At 42.3% G+C, this 13,941-nt stretch overlaps 1 protein-coding gene across 2 annotated transcripts in view; it reads right to left on the bottom strand.

Moving 5' to 3' along the window:
* Positions 1-13,349, bottom strand: part of LOC124546032 (mitogen-activated protein kinase-binding protein 1) — a 922,513-nt gene extending 909,164 nt beyond the window's left edge. For both annotated transcript variants that reach the window (XM_047125004.1, XM_047125005.1), the window contains exon 1: positions 13,185-13,349. The gene's annotated coding sequence lies outside the window, so the exon portion shown is untranslated. The remainder of the gene's footprint in view (positions 1-13,184) is intronic.
* Between the last annotated feature and the right edge of the window lie 592 nt (positions 13,350-13,941).

Genomic DNA, 13,941 nt, shown 5'->3' with positions numbered 1-13,941 from the left:
CGTGGGCGGCATGGGTTCGATTTCTCGCCAAACTATGGTGCATGTTCTATAGTCGTTTCCGTGAAGAGTAAAAAATATTAATTTGAAAAATTTAAATTGTACTGTCTTTTTAAATTTAATCGATCTTTATTAACAATATCTTATACAAGATCAGTAATTAGGAATTGATATTTTCAATGAAAACTTAGTTTTTGTGTGTGATATGCAATTATAAATAAGATGACGTGCATTTTTCATATAAATGACAATTAGACATGTGTTAATTAGCAAACACACGGTCGGTAAGAATTACAACACAAAAAGTAGAGTAATGAAATTTCGGGAATGCATTTGTCTAGGTAACATATTTACGTGATTAACATTGCAAGATCATTGTAAGTGCGAGAGAAGCCATTGCAAATGTAAAATGCTGATACATTAATATCCGGTGTAAGCGCCAAAATGTTGAATGCAAGCATGCAAACGTGCGTGCATTCTGCTGCACAGGTGCTGGATGTCAGTTTGTGGGATGGACTTCCATGCCTGTTACACTTGGTCGGTCAGTAGAGGGATGGTTAATGCCGAGGACCACGAGAAAGACAGGCCGCGGCGCGTACGTCACGAAGATAGTCCTGAACTCGCTCGCTCGCTCAGCTCAGCAGACAAAATGCGTTTCAAAACCTGTTAACTCGCAGCTGGGCGTGTAAGTACTAACGAGAATTGCATCTTCCACTGGAATCTACTATTATGAAGTCTTACTGATTAACAGTACTACAACAAAATGTAATTTAAGATCAATACTCGATAAATATCGTATAACGGCTTGTTTATAGCATTTAGTCTCTTCTGCATAACAGTACTCATTACATGCTGGAAGTGGTGCCTTATGCAACTGATAATCATTCTAGCATAATTTTATTGTACGCCAGTACAGCCGTAACAAATTATAAGTAGGCCCATGGACTTCCCGTCATTAGAGGACTAATAACAGTAAGATTCCATAATAACGGATTCCAGTAGAAGATTCAGTTTTCTCTTGTACGGACTCACCTAGCTACGAGTTAACAGTTGTAGAAACGTAGTTTGTCTGCTGATTTGAGCGAGCGCAGGACTGCCTTCGTGATGTACGCGACGCGGTCTGTCTTTCTCGTAGGCCTCGGTTAATGTTGTTTTTGAATGACGCTGTAGTTGTCCTCCGATGACGTTCGCATGTGTGTTCAATTGGAGACAGATCTGTTAATCGAGCAGATCAAGGTAACACGTCGACACTCTTCACAGCATGTTGGGTTACAGCAGCGGAATATGGGCGAGCGTTATCCTGTTGGAAAACACTTCCTGCAATGCTGGTCATGAATAGCATCACAACAGATCGAATCACCAGATGGACATACAATTTTGCTGTCAGGGTGGGTGGGACAACCACGAGAATGCTCCTACTGCGATACGAAAGCGCTCCCCAGATTATAACTCCAGGCATACGTCCAGTGTGTCTAGTACGCAGACAGAATGGTTGCCGGCCCTCAAGTGGCCTCTACCTAACCAAGACACGGCCATCACTGGCACCGAGGTAGAACCAGGATTCATCAGAAAAAAAACAACAGACCTCCACCGTGTCGCTCAATGAGCTCTCCCTTGACACCACGTAAGTCGCAAATGGCGGTAGTTTGCGGTCAGTGGAATGCACGGTACAGGTCGTCTGACTGGGAGCTGTCCTTGAAGTTATGGATTTGTAACACCTCGTTGTGTCACTGAGGTGCCAACTGCTGATCAGATTGCCACTGCAGATGCAGTACGATGTGCTACAGCCATACGGCGAGCACAATAGTTTTCCCTCTCGACAGCGCCACGCGACCGCCCGGTCTTCTTGCGACCGTACATTCCCACGATCACCACTGCTAACAGTCATGTACAGTGGTTACATTCCTGCCAAGTCTTTCTGCAGTATCGGAGATGGGACATCCAGCTTCTCGTAACCCTGTTACACGACCTTATCCAAACTCAGTGAGGTGTTAATAATGGGGTCTTTGTTGTCTTCTTGACTAACGTCAACTTACCAAGTCCACTCTCAACCGTTACGAACGCTCACGACCCTTACAACGTGTTTAAAGCTAACCAGATGCATTCTCATAGTGGCCTTACTAGCGCCATTCTTATGCTACTGGAGCGAAATTTGAATGGACATAATATTTCAGATGTAGGATCACACCTAGTAACGTTCGTTTATGTCGCACAGCTCTTCCTCAGTGCTGTGACTTTTTTCCATTGGTGTATTTTAAGAATTTTACATATAAATGACAAGGTTATTCGAACCGAACGGAAAAACGAAAAAAAATGACCTAAACGAGACTCGAACCAGTCATTACCAATCTCAAGTGCTACCGATTTTCTCAATTTCACGTATTTTGTGTTTAAATGCTCGTAGAACATGTAACTTCAAAAAACTGCATCGGCCACAAACAGAACTCAGGCTACCCACTTGGCATGTGAGCTCTGCACAACGTAACCAATCTGCCTGGCAAAAAATCGATCATACTAAAGAGTACTGAAGACACTCTGAAATCTTCAAAGTAGATTTTCTCGGGAATTTTTGAGAGTACCATCGAACGCCTTTAAAAATGGCTCTAAGCACTACGGGACTTAACTTCTGAAGTCATCAGTCCCCTTGACTTAGAACTACTTAAACCTAACTAACCTAAGGACATCACACACATCCATGCACGAAGCAGGATTCGAGCCTGCGAACGTAGCAGCAGCACAGTTCCAGATTGAAGCGTCTAGAAGCGCTCGGCCACAACGGCCGGCGAACGGCTTTATAGGACTGATATTTGAATTCTGAGCTTCACGCATCAGAGATATAAAAGAATTACAAAAATCCTTACTGTGTGCTCTGCTTGGTAGTCATAATAATCGTTGCATTCCATATGGCTCACTACTCAAGCACGGCTGCTTTCTGACCAGGCTATCTGGGCAGTGCCCGTAGAAGGTGTCGGGCATTAGGCTTTACAGCGGTTTCAGGGCGGCGAAATAAACGGCTGCCCCAGAGGAGCCACATGCTAGGAGTACCGCTAAGGCATGAACAATTCATCAGAAGCCAAGCATAAAAGCGCTGCAAGAACACACACACACACACACACACACACACACACACACACACACACACACACACAGAGAGAGAGAGAGAGAGAGAGAGAGACATTCTCATTCTCTCTCTCTCTCTCTCTCTCTCTCTCTCTCTCTCTCTCTCTACCAAGGGAAAAATCTAGGCGTTACATGTCCGACAAGTCTGATTTTGTAGCAAGTACACTTAACGCATATACAGCAAGACTATAAATTTTTAACAGACAAACTACTGTTGCTAGAGTCATACAATAAATGTTTGAAACCACTAGTTCCCGCCAATGCTTCTGAATTTCCTGTGCTTTTAAAGCAAATGTCAGAAGCAGGACTGCTTTTCATCATATTTACAATTGGGACACCTCTAAACTCCGAAAGACACCACACGATGCGTGGCGGAGATTACCTGATACAATTACTATCCTTTTCTGTTTCACTCGCAAATGGAGCGAGGAAAAAATGACTATCTATATGCTTTTGCACGTCTTCTCCGCTACAGGGATTCTCATTTGAGTTCACGGAGAATTCCCGTAATACCCACGTACCGATCAAACCAACTGGTAACGAATCTAGCAGCCCGCCTCTGAATTGTTCGATATCTTCCTTTAATGCGATCTGGTGATCATACCAAACACGGGAACAGTACTAAAAAATGGGTCGCACTACTGTTCCATACGCGGTCTCCTTTATAGACGAGCTACACTTAACCTACAATCCTCCCAATAAACTGAAGTCGAGCATTTGCCTTCCCTAAAACCGACCTCACCGATTCGTTCCATTCCATGTCGCTTTGCAACGTCACGTCTTGATATTTAATACACTTACCTGTACTTGAACATTACCAGATCGCTTTAATAAATGTTCAAATGTGTGTGAAATCTTATGGTACTCAACTGCTGAGGTCATCAGTCCCTAACGTTACACACAACTCAACCTAAATTATCCTAAGGACAAACACACACCCCCATGCCCGAAGGAGGACGCGAACCTCCGCCGGGACCAGCCGCACAGTCGATCGCTTTAATACCCAAATGCAGTAACATCCATTTTAGCATATTTACAGCAAGCTGCCATTCATCACACCAAACCATCATGTCCCCACCTACACAATGGAAGGCGCACACTTTTCCGTATACTACGTATGGCTAATCAACTATCTGACAGATCTTTATGCATACCGGAAATAAGAGCAGTCGTATGATGCTTTCCTGGGACACACCACATCAGCAGCAGGAATGAAAGGAAAATCTGTTCGAAAGCGTTTCGTTTTCAAAATTATTTTTATTTCCATATCTAACTACGAAAACTAAAAATGCTCGTAGGTTATCTCAAATGTGTTTCCTCGTAGGTGTAACACTCCATAAAATTTTTAGGAAGAACAGTATTCGAGTCGCACTGGCTATCAAATGTTACAATATAGAAAGCTACTGAAAAATAAGCATTTTGCTTCCATTCCAGTGCCAAACTGTTGACGAGCGCTGCATTCTAAGGATAGAGGCAGTAACTAATCTTTTGCAATCCAGTACGGGACTATAAATGATATTACAGTGACCAAATTTTTAAAGAAAGAGTCATCTTTGAGATTGTAATTCTGCACAAGACACGTGACCCATGGCTCTGGTAGGCAGAGTGACGTCTAGCTGATAGGATTTCCAAAGAAAATAAACTGAGCAGTAAGATTTCAACAGAAGTTAAAATTCCTGGAAAGATAGTGTGTTGCAAAGCAGAATGTATAATCAGTGGTATATCTCGCATTCACAGGTTCAAATGAATACGGGTTGCAGTAGTTATATGGAGATGAAAGCGCTTGCACAGTATAGTGTATCGTGGAGAGCTGTATCAAGTTTTTTTCGGATGTAAGACCACAACAAAAACAACATACGTTAAAAACATGAAGGATCAAATTCGAAATTAATAGTATGTACACAGGTGCCTAGTCAGCCTCTTCACAATGTACTGGCCACAAACTGTTTCTAAGTAGCAAGTTGTGGATCAATGCACGACACTGCCAAAGACATTACGGTACACCAAAGGATGAAAAGCTCTGCGTTATACGAGCATGCTTTAATAAAGCGGAATGGGTCCATTTGCTGTCGTGCCAGATGCTAGGAATCAGAACAGCCATACAGGGTGGCCCAGGAGAAATAATCCATTTACATAGACGTGACAGGAACAAGCACTGGAAGCAAAAAATTCTGGTGTACTCGTACATGGGCGCTAAAATACGTACCTTAAGAGCTCTATACTGCGAAACAGATTTTGTCTACTGCAAACTCTTCGCTTTCCATGTTTTGTTTCAGTAGAAGAAATGTGTTTCGCGATAGCGAAGATGAACAAATCCTCATAGCTGTTAAGGTATATCCATTTTAGAGCCCATGTTTCTCGACTTTTTCTTGTTTTGGTCCATACTACCTCCCCAAATAGGGAAAGCAAGGAGGTTGCGGTAGAAGTGATTTGTTTCACAGTGTCGAAGATGAAAACGTGCTCATAGCTTTTAAGGTGTGCCTTTTAGAGCCCATGTTTCCCAGACTTTTATGCTTTGAATGACCACTCCTGTCACATGTATTGAGGTGCTGGTGAGTATTTTTTAAGTAAGTACCGTTTTGAAATTAAAAAAGACGTGCTAAGATATCTCAATAATTTGATTTTTACATGAAAGCCTGTACCTTAATCTACGCACTGACGCCATTACAGTCTGATTCTTCTGAGTGTTTAAGATGCCTGCGATAATCGTGAGTCCAGCCGACTGTGAAGTACGGGCTGTTATAAGATTTCTTAGTGCTAAAGGCCTAAAAGCGATCGATATTCATCGTGAGATCTGTGCAGTTTACGGAGAAAACATTATGAGTGATGGAACGGTAAGGAAGTGGGTGAGACAATTTAAAGATGGCCACAGAAATGTGCATGATGAACAACGGAGTGGGCGTCCTTCGGTCGTTAATGAAAGTTTGGTCCAGGAAGTGGACAGTAAGGTGAGAAAAAACAGATGCTTTACCATTTCCTCCTTGCGGGACCTCTGTGTGTGTGTGTGTGTGTGCGCCCGAGGGAGGACTGGAACCTCCGCCGGGACCAGCCGCACAGTCCATGACTGCAGCGCCTATGTTTCTCGTAGTGAAGAAACACCTGGGCGGTCAGCGTCTTCAAGACGATGACGAAGTCAAAACAGTGATGATGCAGTGGTTAATAAGTCAGACGGCAGACTTCTTTGAGGAGGGTATTCAAAAACTGGAAAACGTTATGACAAGTGCCTCCATATTGACGGAAATTGTGTAGGAAAGTAGATTAAGGTACAGGTTTTCATGCAAAAATAAAATTATTGAGATATCTTATCACGTCTTTTTTTTTAATTTTCAAAACGGCACTTACTTAAAAAACGCGCCTTCGTATAAATGTACTAACTGCACTAAAACTGACTACTAACAACATACAGAGGTAATTATCTAATCTGGGCTGGCAACGAAGATCCTAGATGTGGGCATTATCGAAAATACCCGTGGAGGCCTGGGACAATGTGCCGAACATCAACATCAGCACTGAACATTCGTCAAGAAGGTGAAGACTGTGGCGCAGGCCCGCGACAGGATTATCGCCCGGACTGCAGGTACTAGAGCGGAACCTTTCACGGCACTAGGAGGGGCCGTCTTTTACTCTTTGGAAGGTTCTCGAGGACTCATTTTGACAGCGGGTTGAGTGCATGTGGTGCCGTCCTGGAGGAAATATCTTCGCCCCTATCCCTATCCGGGAATGAACCAGACCCTCCAAGGGGCGGGCCTAGTGCTGTACCCGCTAGACCATCACAGCCACTACTAAGCACATGTAAAAAGTTAAAACAGAAAGCTGAACCTGGACCAAAATCCGAATATCTGCCTTTCACGGGCAGTGTGCTACCAATTGTTCCATCCGTGGAATGGTATCGGATCGAGCATTGGTCCAATCAAGTGCTGCAACTTCTCACAAACGTTCATCGCACTGTTTAAGGGGCGATCAAAAAGTATCCGTTGTTGTAGCATATACGCAACCCAGCAAGATTCCGATACTGGTATATAAGCACCGACATGTAGGCAGGTACCAGTGTGGCATTCGTGTCTTCCCAACGTGCATGCTATAGTAAGGAAACATGAGCTACGGCGACTTTATTACCAAATGCGGTCAAACAGGGCCAATTTGCTGTTATTTTTTTCCTGGTTGCCCTAGGAAAAACACCGGTAGACATCCATCGGATCATAAAAGAATACTTAGCGGGGCAGTCTGCCAAAAACCACCGTCTCTCGGAAACTACCGTTGTGGAATGTAGCGCCAAATTTTGGGCCGCGTGCGGTTCGACACAAGACGCCAGTCAATCTGGGACGCCAGCCAGGAGTCACGCCAATGCCAAGTGGGAGACACTCGAGCACAGGTCCTATAGTACTTATCCTCTCCACAAGTGATTATAATCCCTTCGGTTCCTTAAAAAAATGCATTGGAGGTCGACTACTACAGTCCGGTCGACGCCGTGCAGCAGGCAGTTACCGACTTCTTCACGCAGCAGGGCACAGTCTTTTACCAAACGTGTCTCTTCAAGCCCGTGCGTCGGCGGGATGATAAGCTCAAGCGATTCTGCCTGATTGGCGTACCGATTCTGAACTGTACTGTCCCTCGAACGGAAAATTTTTGATCGCCCCTTATACATTCTGCTCAAGATGGGAACAATACCTCAAGAACAGCATCTACGCGAACAGATAAGAAGGTGAGAAAAGGAGATAAGAGTTGTTAGCATCTCAGTTAGACAGTGAATTGACATCGCTTAGTTCGAGTAAGATGGACGTGGAGCAACTGTGGGTAATGTTTAAGCAGATTTTAAATCGCGGCCTGTAGAATTTTGTGCCTAATAAAGTGGATTAAGGCCGGAGAAGACCCAGCATGGTTTAATAACGAGATTCGGAAAATGCTGAGGAAGGAGAGGCTGTTGCACTCTCGATTCAAAGGCAAACGCGCAAATGAGGACAAGCAAAGTTTACTAGAGATTCGTGCGCTTGTGAAGAGATCTATGCGCGAAGCATAGAACTACTACCACCGTCATACCTAAGCAAAAGATCTGGCAGAGAAACCGAGAAAATTCTGGTCCTATCGTTAAGTTGGTCTAAAGCTTCCATCCAGTCACTTGTTGAGTCTCGTATAACAGTTGAAGATAGCAAAACGAAAGCCGGAGTTTTAAATTTCGCGTTCAGGAAATCGTTCACGCAGAAGAATCGTACACCTATACCGTCGTTTGACCATCGAACGGACTTCCGTATCGACGACATATTAGTAAGCATCCATGGCATACTGAAACAATGAAAGATTTGAAAGCAAATAAATCACCAGGTCCCAATTCGATTTTACAAGGAGTACTTTACGGCACTGGCCCCTTAACTAGGCTGCATTTATCGTGAATTTCTCGGCTAGCACAAAGTCCCAAGCGACTGGAAAAAAGTGCAAGTGACTCCAGACCCGCTAAATTACAAACCAGTATCCCTAAGATCGGTTTGCTGCAGAATCCTTGACCATATTCTCAGTTAGAATATAATAAATAATAAGTTTATTTCCACGAATCAGCATGATTCTAGAAAGCACCGCTCGTGTAAAATTCAGCTTGCCATTTTCTCCCACAATATACTGTGAACTATGCATGAAGGGCAACAGGCATATTCCATATTTCTAGTTTGCTGGGAAGAGTTTGAGACGGTGTCCCATAGCAGGCTGTTAAAGAAGGTACCAGCATACGGAATAGTTTAACAGGTACGTAAGTGGCACGAAGTAACAGAATCCAGTATGTTGTCCTCGACGGCGAGTGTTCATCAGAGACAAGGGTATCGTCAGGAAATCCCCTGGGAAGTATGATAGGACCGCTATTATTCCTTATAAACATAAATGATTTGGCGGACAGGATGAACAGCAATCTGTGGTTGTTTGTTGATGATGCTTTAGTGTACAGTAAGTGGTCGACGTTGAGTGACTGTAGGAGGATACAACATGAAAAAAATTTCTAGTTGGTGTGATGAATGGCAGCTAGATCTAAATGTCGAAAAATGTAAGTTAACGCGGATGAGTACGAAAAACAAACCAGTAATGTTCGGATAGGGCATTAGTAGTGTCCTGCTTGGTCGTTGAAATATCTGGGCGTAACATTGCAAAGCGATATGAAATGCAACGCATATGTGAGAATTGTGGTAGCAAAGGCGAATGGTCGACTTCGGTTTATTGGAAGAATTCTAGGAAACTGTAGTTCATCGGTAAAGAACACCTGCCGGCCGGAGTGGCCGAGCGGTTCTAGGCGCTACAATCTGGAACCGCGCGACCGTTACGGTCGCAGGTTCGAATCTTACCTCGGGCATGGATGTGTGTGATGTCCTTAGGTTGGTAAGGTTTACGTAGTTCAAGGTCCTAGGGGACTGATGACCTCAGGAGTTAAGTCCCATAGTGCTCAGAGCCATTTGAACCTCTTTCTTTCTTTAAGGACACCGCATATAGGACACTAGTGCGACCTGTTTTTGAGTACTACTCAAACGTTTTGTATCCATACCAGGTCTTATTAAAGGAATTAATTTCCTTTACTTCAGGTGTATGGTCGCAAATTTTTTTGTCATCAGGCTACCGGTTTGGTCTATAATGACCACCTTCAGATCTGTTTTATAAAAACATGCCCTAGTAAAGGAAGACATCGATGCAATTCAGAGACAGGCTGCTAGATTTGTTACTCGTAGGTTCGAACAACACGCAAATGCTAACGTAGATGCTTCGAAAACACTAATGGGAACCCCTAGAGCGAAGCCGACATTCGTTTCGAGGAACACTATGGCCAAAATTTAGGGAACCGGCATTTTGAGCTGACTGCAGAACGATTCTGTTGCCTCCAACATGCATTGCGCATAAGGACCACAAAGAGAAGATAAGAGAAATTAGGGCTCATACGGAGTCATATAGACGGTCGATTTTTCCTCGCCGTACTTGCGAGTGGAACAGAAAAGGAAATGACTAGCAGTGGTACGCTAAATCTAAGTGTGAGTGGAGTCAGGCGATAACTATGACTAATAATAAGTTCTGCAAATGTTTTTAATTCTTAAGACGAAAGAAACACAAAAGTTCAGGGATAATGGAAAAGACATGATCCCGATTTACCCGGAAGAGAACGTCGGAGGTGGAGCGGATAGCGATGTGCTATTGGCACCGAGCCCGGAGAACGCCGGTTGCCTGAGGTCGATAGCGGGACGCGACGCGGGCGGTCCGACGCAGGCTCGCTGCAACCCGTGTGTGTGTGTGTGTGTGTGTGTGTCGCCGCACAGAGCCGGCTGTTGCACTTCCACCTGCAACGCAGAGATCCACTCAGTCAACCTGCGACAGCCGCTATGAGGCGAATGACTCAATTCCCCAATCCCAACCTTTTCATTCTTTGTAAAGACCGACGCACTGGTGTGAGTCTTGAAATCGTAAGTGAAAATGACTTTGTTAATACTCAATAATTACTGTAACATAAATCAAAGAACGCTATGATTATTAGGTACCATAAAATCACATGAGAAGAAAAGCTCGAGTCCAAAACAAGCTCTTTTGTCATTGCTCATATACGTAGAAACGATAGCTACAAAGCTAGAGCGCAGAATTCCAGCGTTGTTGCCACAGAAATACGATACCAACTATTCGTTTTGCAAAGTCAAAACTTATAATATAAAACAAAAACACACACACACACACACACACACGTCATCATTTCAGATGTACGCTGATCAGATGAAATGACATGAATAGACGCCAGACGGACATAAATCTAATTTTATTAAAAATCTAATACCAGGAATGTCACATAATTTTTCGAAGCTGTAATTCCTTCCCGCGAGGTAGCCTATTTTATAATATTACTATTTCACGTAGGCGATGCATGTAAAGGACCGCTAGATAGTTTTATGTTCTAATATTAGCAGCTGTTAATGTCGGATTTATCTTCTGCAATGTTTTTAAACTGAAATAACAAAATGTAACTTCAAAGCCGTTCGTAATGAAGTATAAAAGTTAACAAAGAGCATCGCACAAGTACTTCACTATTTATTTGCGAGCCCTGCCGTTCTTTAAACCAAACAGCTTTTTTTTTATTATGGGTTGTGTAGCAACATTGGATCAAGTTTCTTTAAATCGTAACAACGAAACACGGAATTGTTCCCAAATGGTGAGACAAGAAACGAGTCTCAAAATCAATGAAGAGTTAAACGAGTACGATTAAGCTTATCCATTACGGATGTTTAAGAAACCGTGACGGTTTACTCAACACACACACACACACACACACACACACACACACACACACACAGAAGACTGAAACCAGTCACTTTTATTGAAATAGTTCATTTCATGAACCGATTTTTGAACCTTAGTGCATAGGAGGTTACATAGCTATTTCAAAGCGGAACGCTAGGTGCTGGCTCTGTGACAAGAAGATCGAACATATTTTAATGTATCGCCACGAGTAACTTTATTTGTGCCGACGTGTATCCAAAATTTAATTTTGTACTCACTGCGACCGTATAGGCGACTTTGTTGTTAATGTATAAAAAAAATGATAATGGCTATGCATTAAAGCATATTCCATTTTCTTGTCACAGAGTCAGCACACAGTATTACGCTTTGAAATATCTGTGTAACATCCTGTGCACCATCAGAAGATGAGCCTGAAACGGTTCGAAAACCGTTTCATGGACATAATAAATATTTCAAAAAACTTAATGGTTGCAGGAATATAGGATTTTTTATACATACCAAGTAAAAGGTACAGGTAAGCATGTAATCGTTAAATTTCAGTCTAATTATTTCAATAAGATACGCTCCTGTGTCCGCAAGCAATTTCGGGTGAGTTCATGGATGTTTTTAAATATGAATAATTATGAGCGATACCTTTTCCATAGTCCAATAAACCCATGTAGTTCTTGTTTATAACAAATCTACAATACCAACTGCGTGTTGTAAATGACTCCAGAGGAGTTACGTAGGCGTAAGCGGCAGCATCGGGAAATCTGTCTAGTGATTCTTTAACTGACATGTTTTTTGGCAACAAGGAATTACCCTGTTCCTCAACGGCACGATATGGGGAAATCTGTCAAGTGATTCTTTAACTGATATGTTTTTTGGCAACAAGGAACTACCCTGTTCCTCCACGGCACGATATGGAAGCTTGTATTCGTGAACATGCTTCGTAATTCGAAACGGCTTGACATGCGAAACCCCTGTCCGAGAAATCCTCCACATTCAAAATGAATTCAGCTCTTACTAATGATGAGAGACCAGAACAGGTGATAAAAATGCCCAATCATTGGAACATGATGATGATCTCTTACTGAATGCATGACTAGAATAAGATCATTACATTTTTTTATTGTCCATTGCAGAGAGAACGCGTTTAAGGCTTCCTGTCAAACACGACTACTTGTATGACAACATGCAGTCTCATGATCAGCATCTCTCGTAAAATATATTACAGCACGCGCGTCATTAAATTGCTTGTATGCCATCAGACTGCATTACCAAGAAGATAATAAAAATTAAAGACAAGGCGAATGACAAATCTTTTTCACTGTGCTGTTTTCGAAATATTTAACATGTAATTAAATTTGTGTTTATATTGAACATACGGCATCCAAACGCTATTGTTAAAAGGATTACACCTTTTGTATCCTAGCAGAGGGACACACACGATTGCATGGAATCTGCGACGAGTATTACTTTCCTCTAGTAACAGCTGAGCAAAACTGGCGCGAAAATCACAATGTCGAAGTATGGTTATTTCGAACCGAACGGTAAAATTTAAAGTAGCAAAAATCATACATTTTATATCGTGGATACATTACCTAATTTTTATTTACAACGCGACAAGAGTTTCCCTTGTGTTTTGACATGACCGCAAAAATCCGCTTCATGTTAGTATCCACATACACAAAAATGACGATAGCGGCGTGATAACCAACGGCATTAAGACGTTAACGAAGATTTCCATAAAATGGTTCCCAATCTTTCTTTATGCGAAATTGCGGGCACGTATTTCTACTTATTTTATAATAAAAACATTTTTATGTCATCGCTAAACATACCTGTATTTACGCGAACGTGGCAGTATTAAGTGCTGAGCTAAACGAAGTTTAATTTCCTTTGTACATCTGGCACTTTAAGAAGTTTGTCATAACACACGCAAAACTAAAAGCAAAATGAAAAATACACGAAATGTTTACATACACCGCATGCACATCCACACAACCTACACGGAGCACTTTTGAAATCAAACTGACTCAAAGACAATGCTAGCGGCAGCAAGCAAAGAGTGTAGTAGAAAGAGATTCTGTTGGACGTTGGCGACCCTGGTACGTCGTTTACAAGTTTGTTTACTTCAAATGTTTGCCTAACAAAACGGTTTCTTCATTCGAATACATTTCAGAAAATCTGTACGGCGTGAAAGATGGAGTAAATATGAAAGAACAGTAGAATAATGTCTCCAATTCATCTATAGTTTCGCTATAAATCTGTTCAATAAATGTTGCAAACGTCGAATTTACTGTGTGAAAGTGTAACTAGGAAAATAAAAGTATGGAAATTATTTCAAACCTTTTCATAACTTTAAGAATACCACGTTACGTGTCGAGTTATGGTTGAGTTCATTGTAGGAATAAACTGAATGCGATGAAACTTGAAATTGACGCGCTGCGCCATCTCTGAAGACAGAGGTGAACTACGTAGGCGAAGCCGAGCGCCAGCAAGAGCGTCTGCTTTCATATACGAAGAATATCATCCTAAATGTTCTAATATCAATTCTTTGCAAATTCTGTCAAAATTTGTTAGTCTAATATCGGTAAA

Source organism: Schistocerca americana, chromosome 8 (assembly GCF_021461395.2).
Source record: "Schistocerca americana isolate TAMUIC-IGC-003095 chromosome 8, iqSchAmer2.1, whole genome shotgun sequence".
Lineage (NCBI taxonomy): Eukaryota > Metazoa > Arthropoda > Insecta > Orthoptera > Acrididae > Schistocerca > Schistocerca americana.
This window is presented reverse-complemented; position numbering and strand designations above follow the sequence as displayed.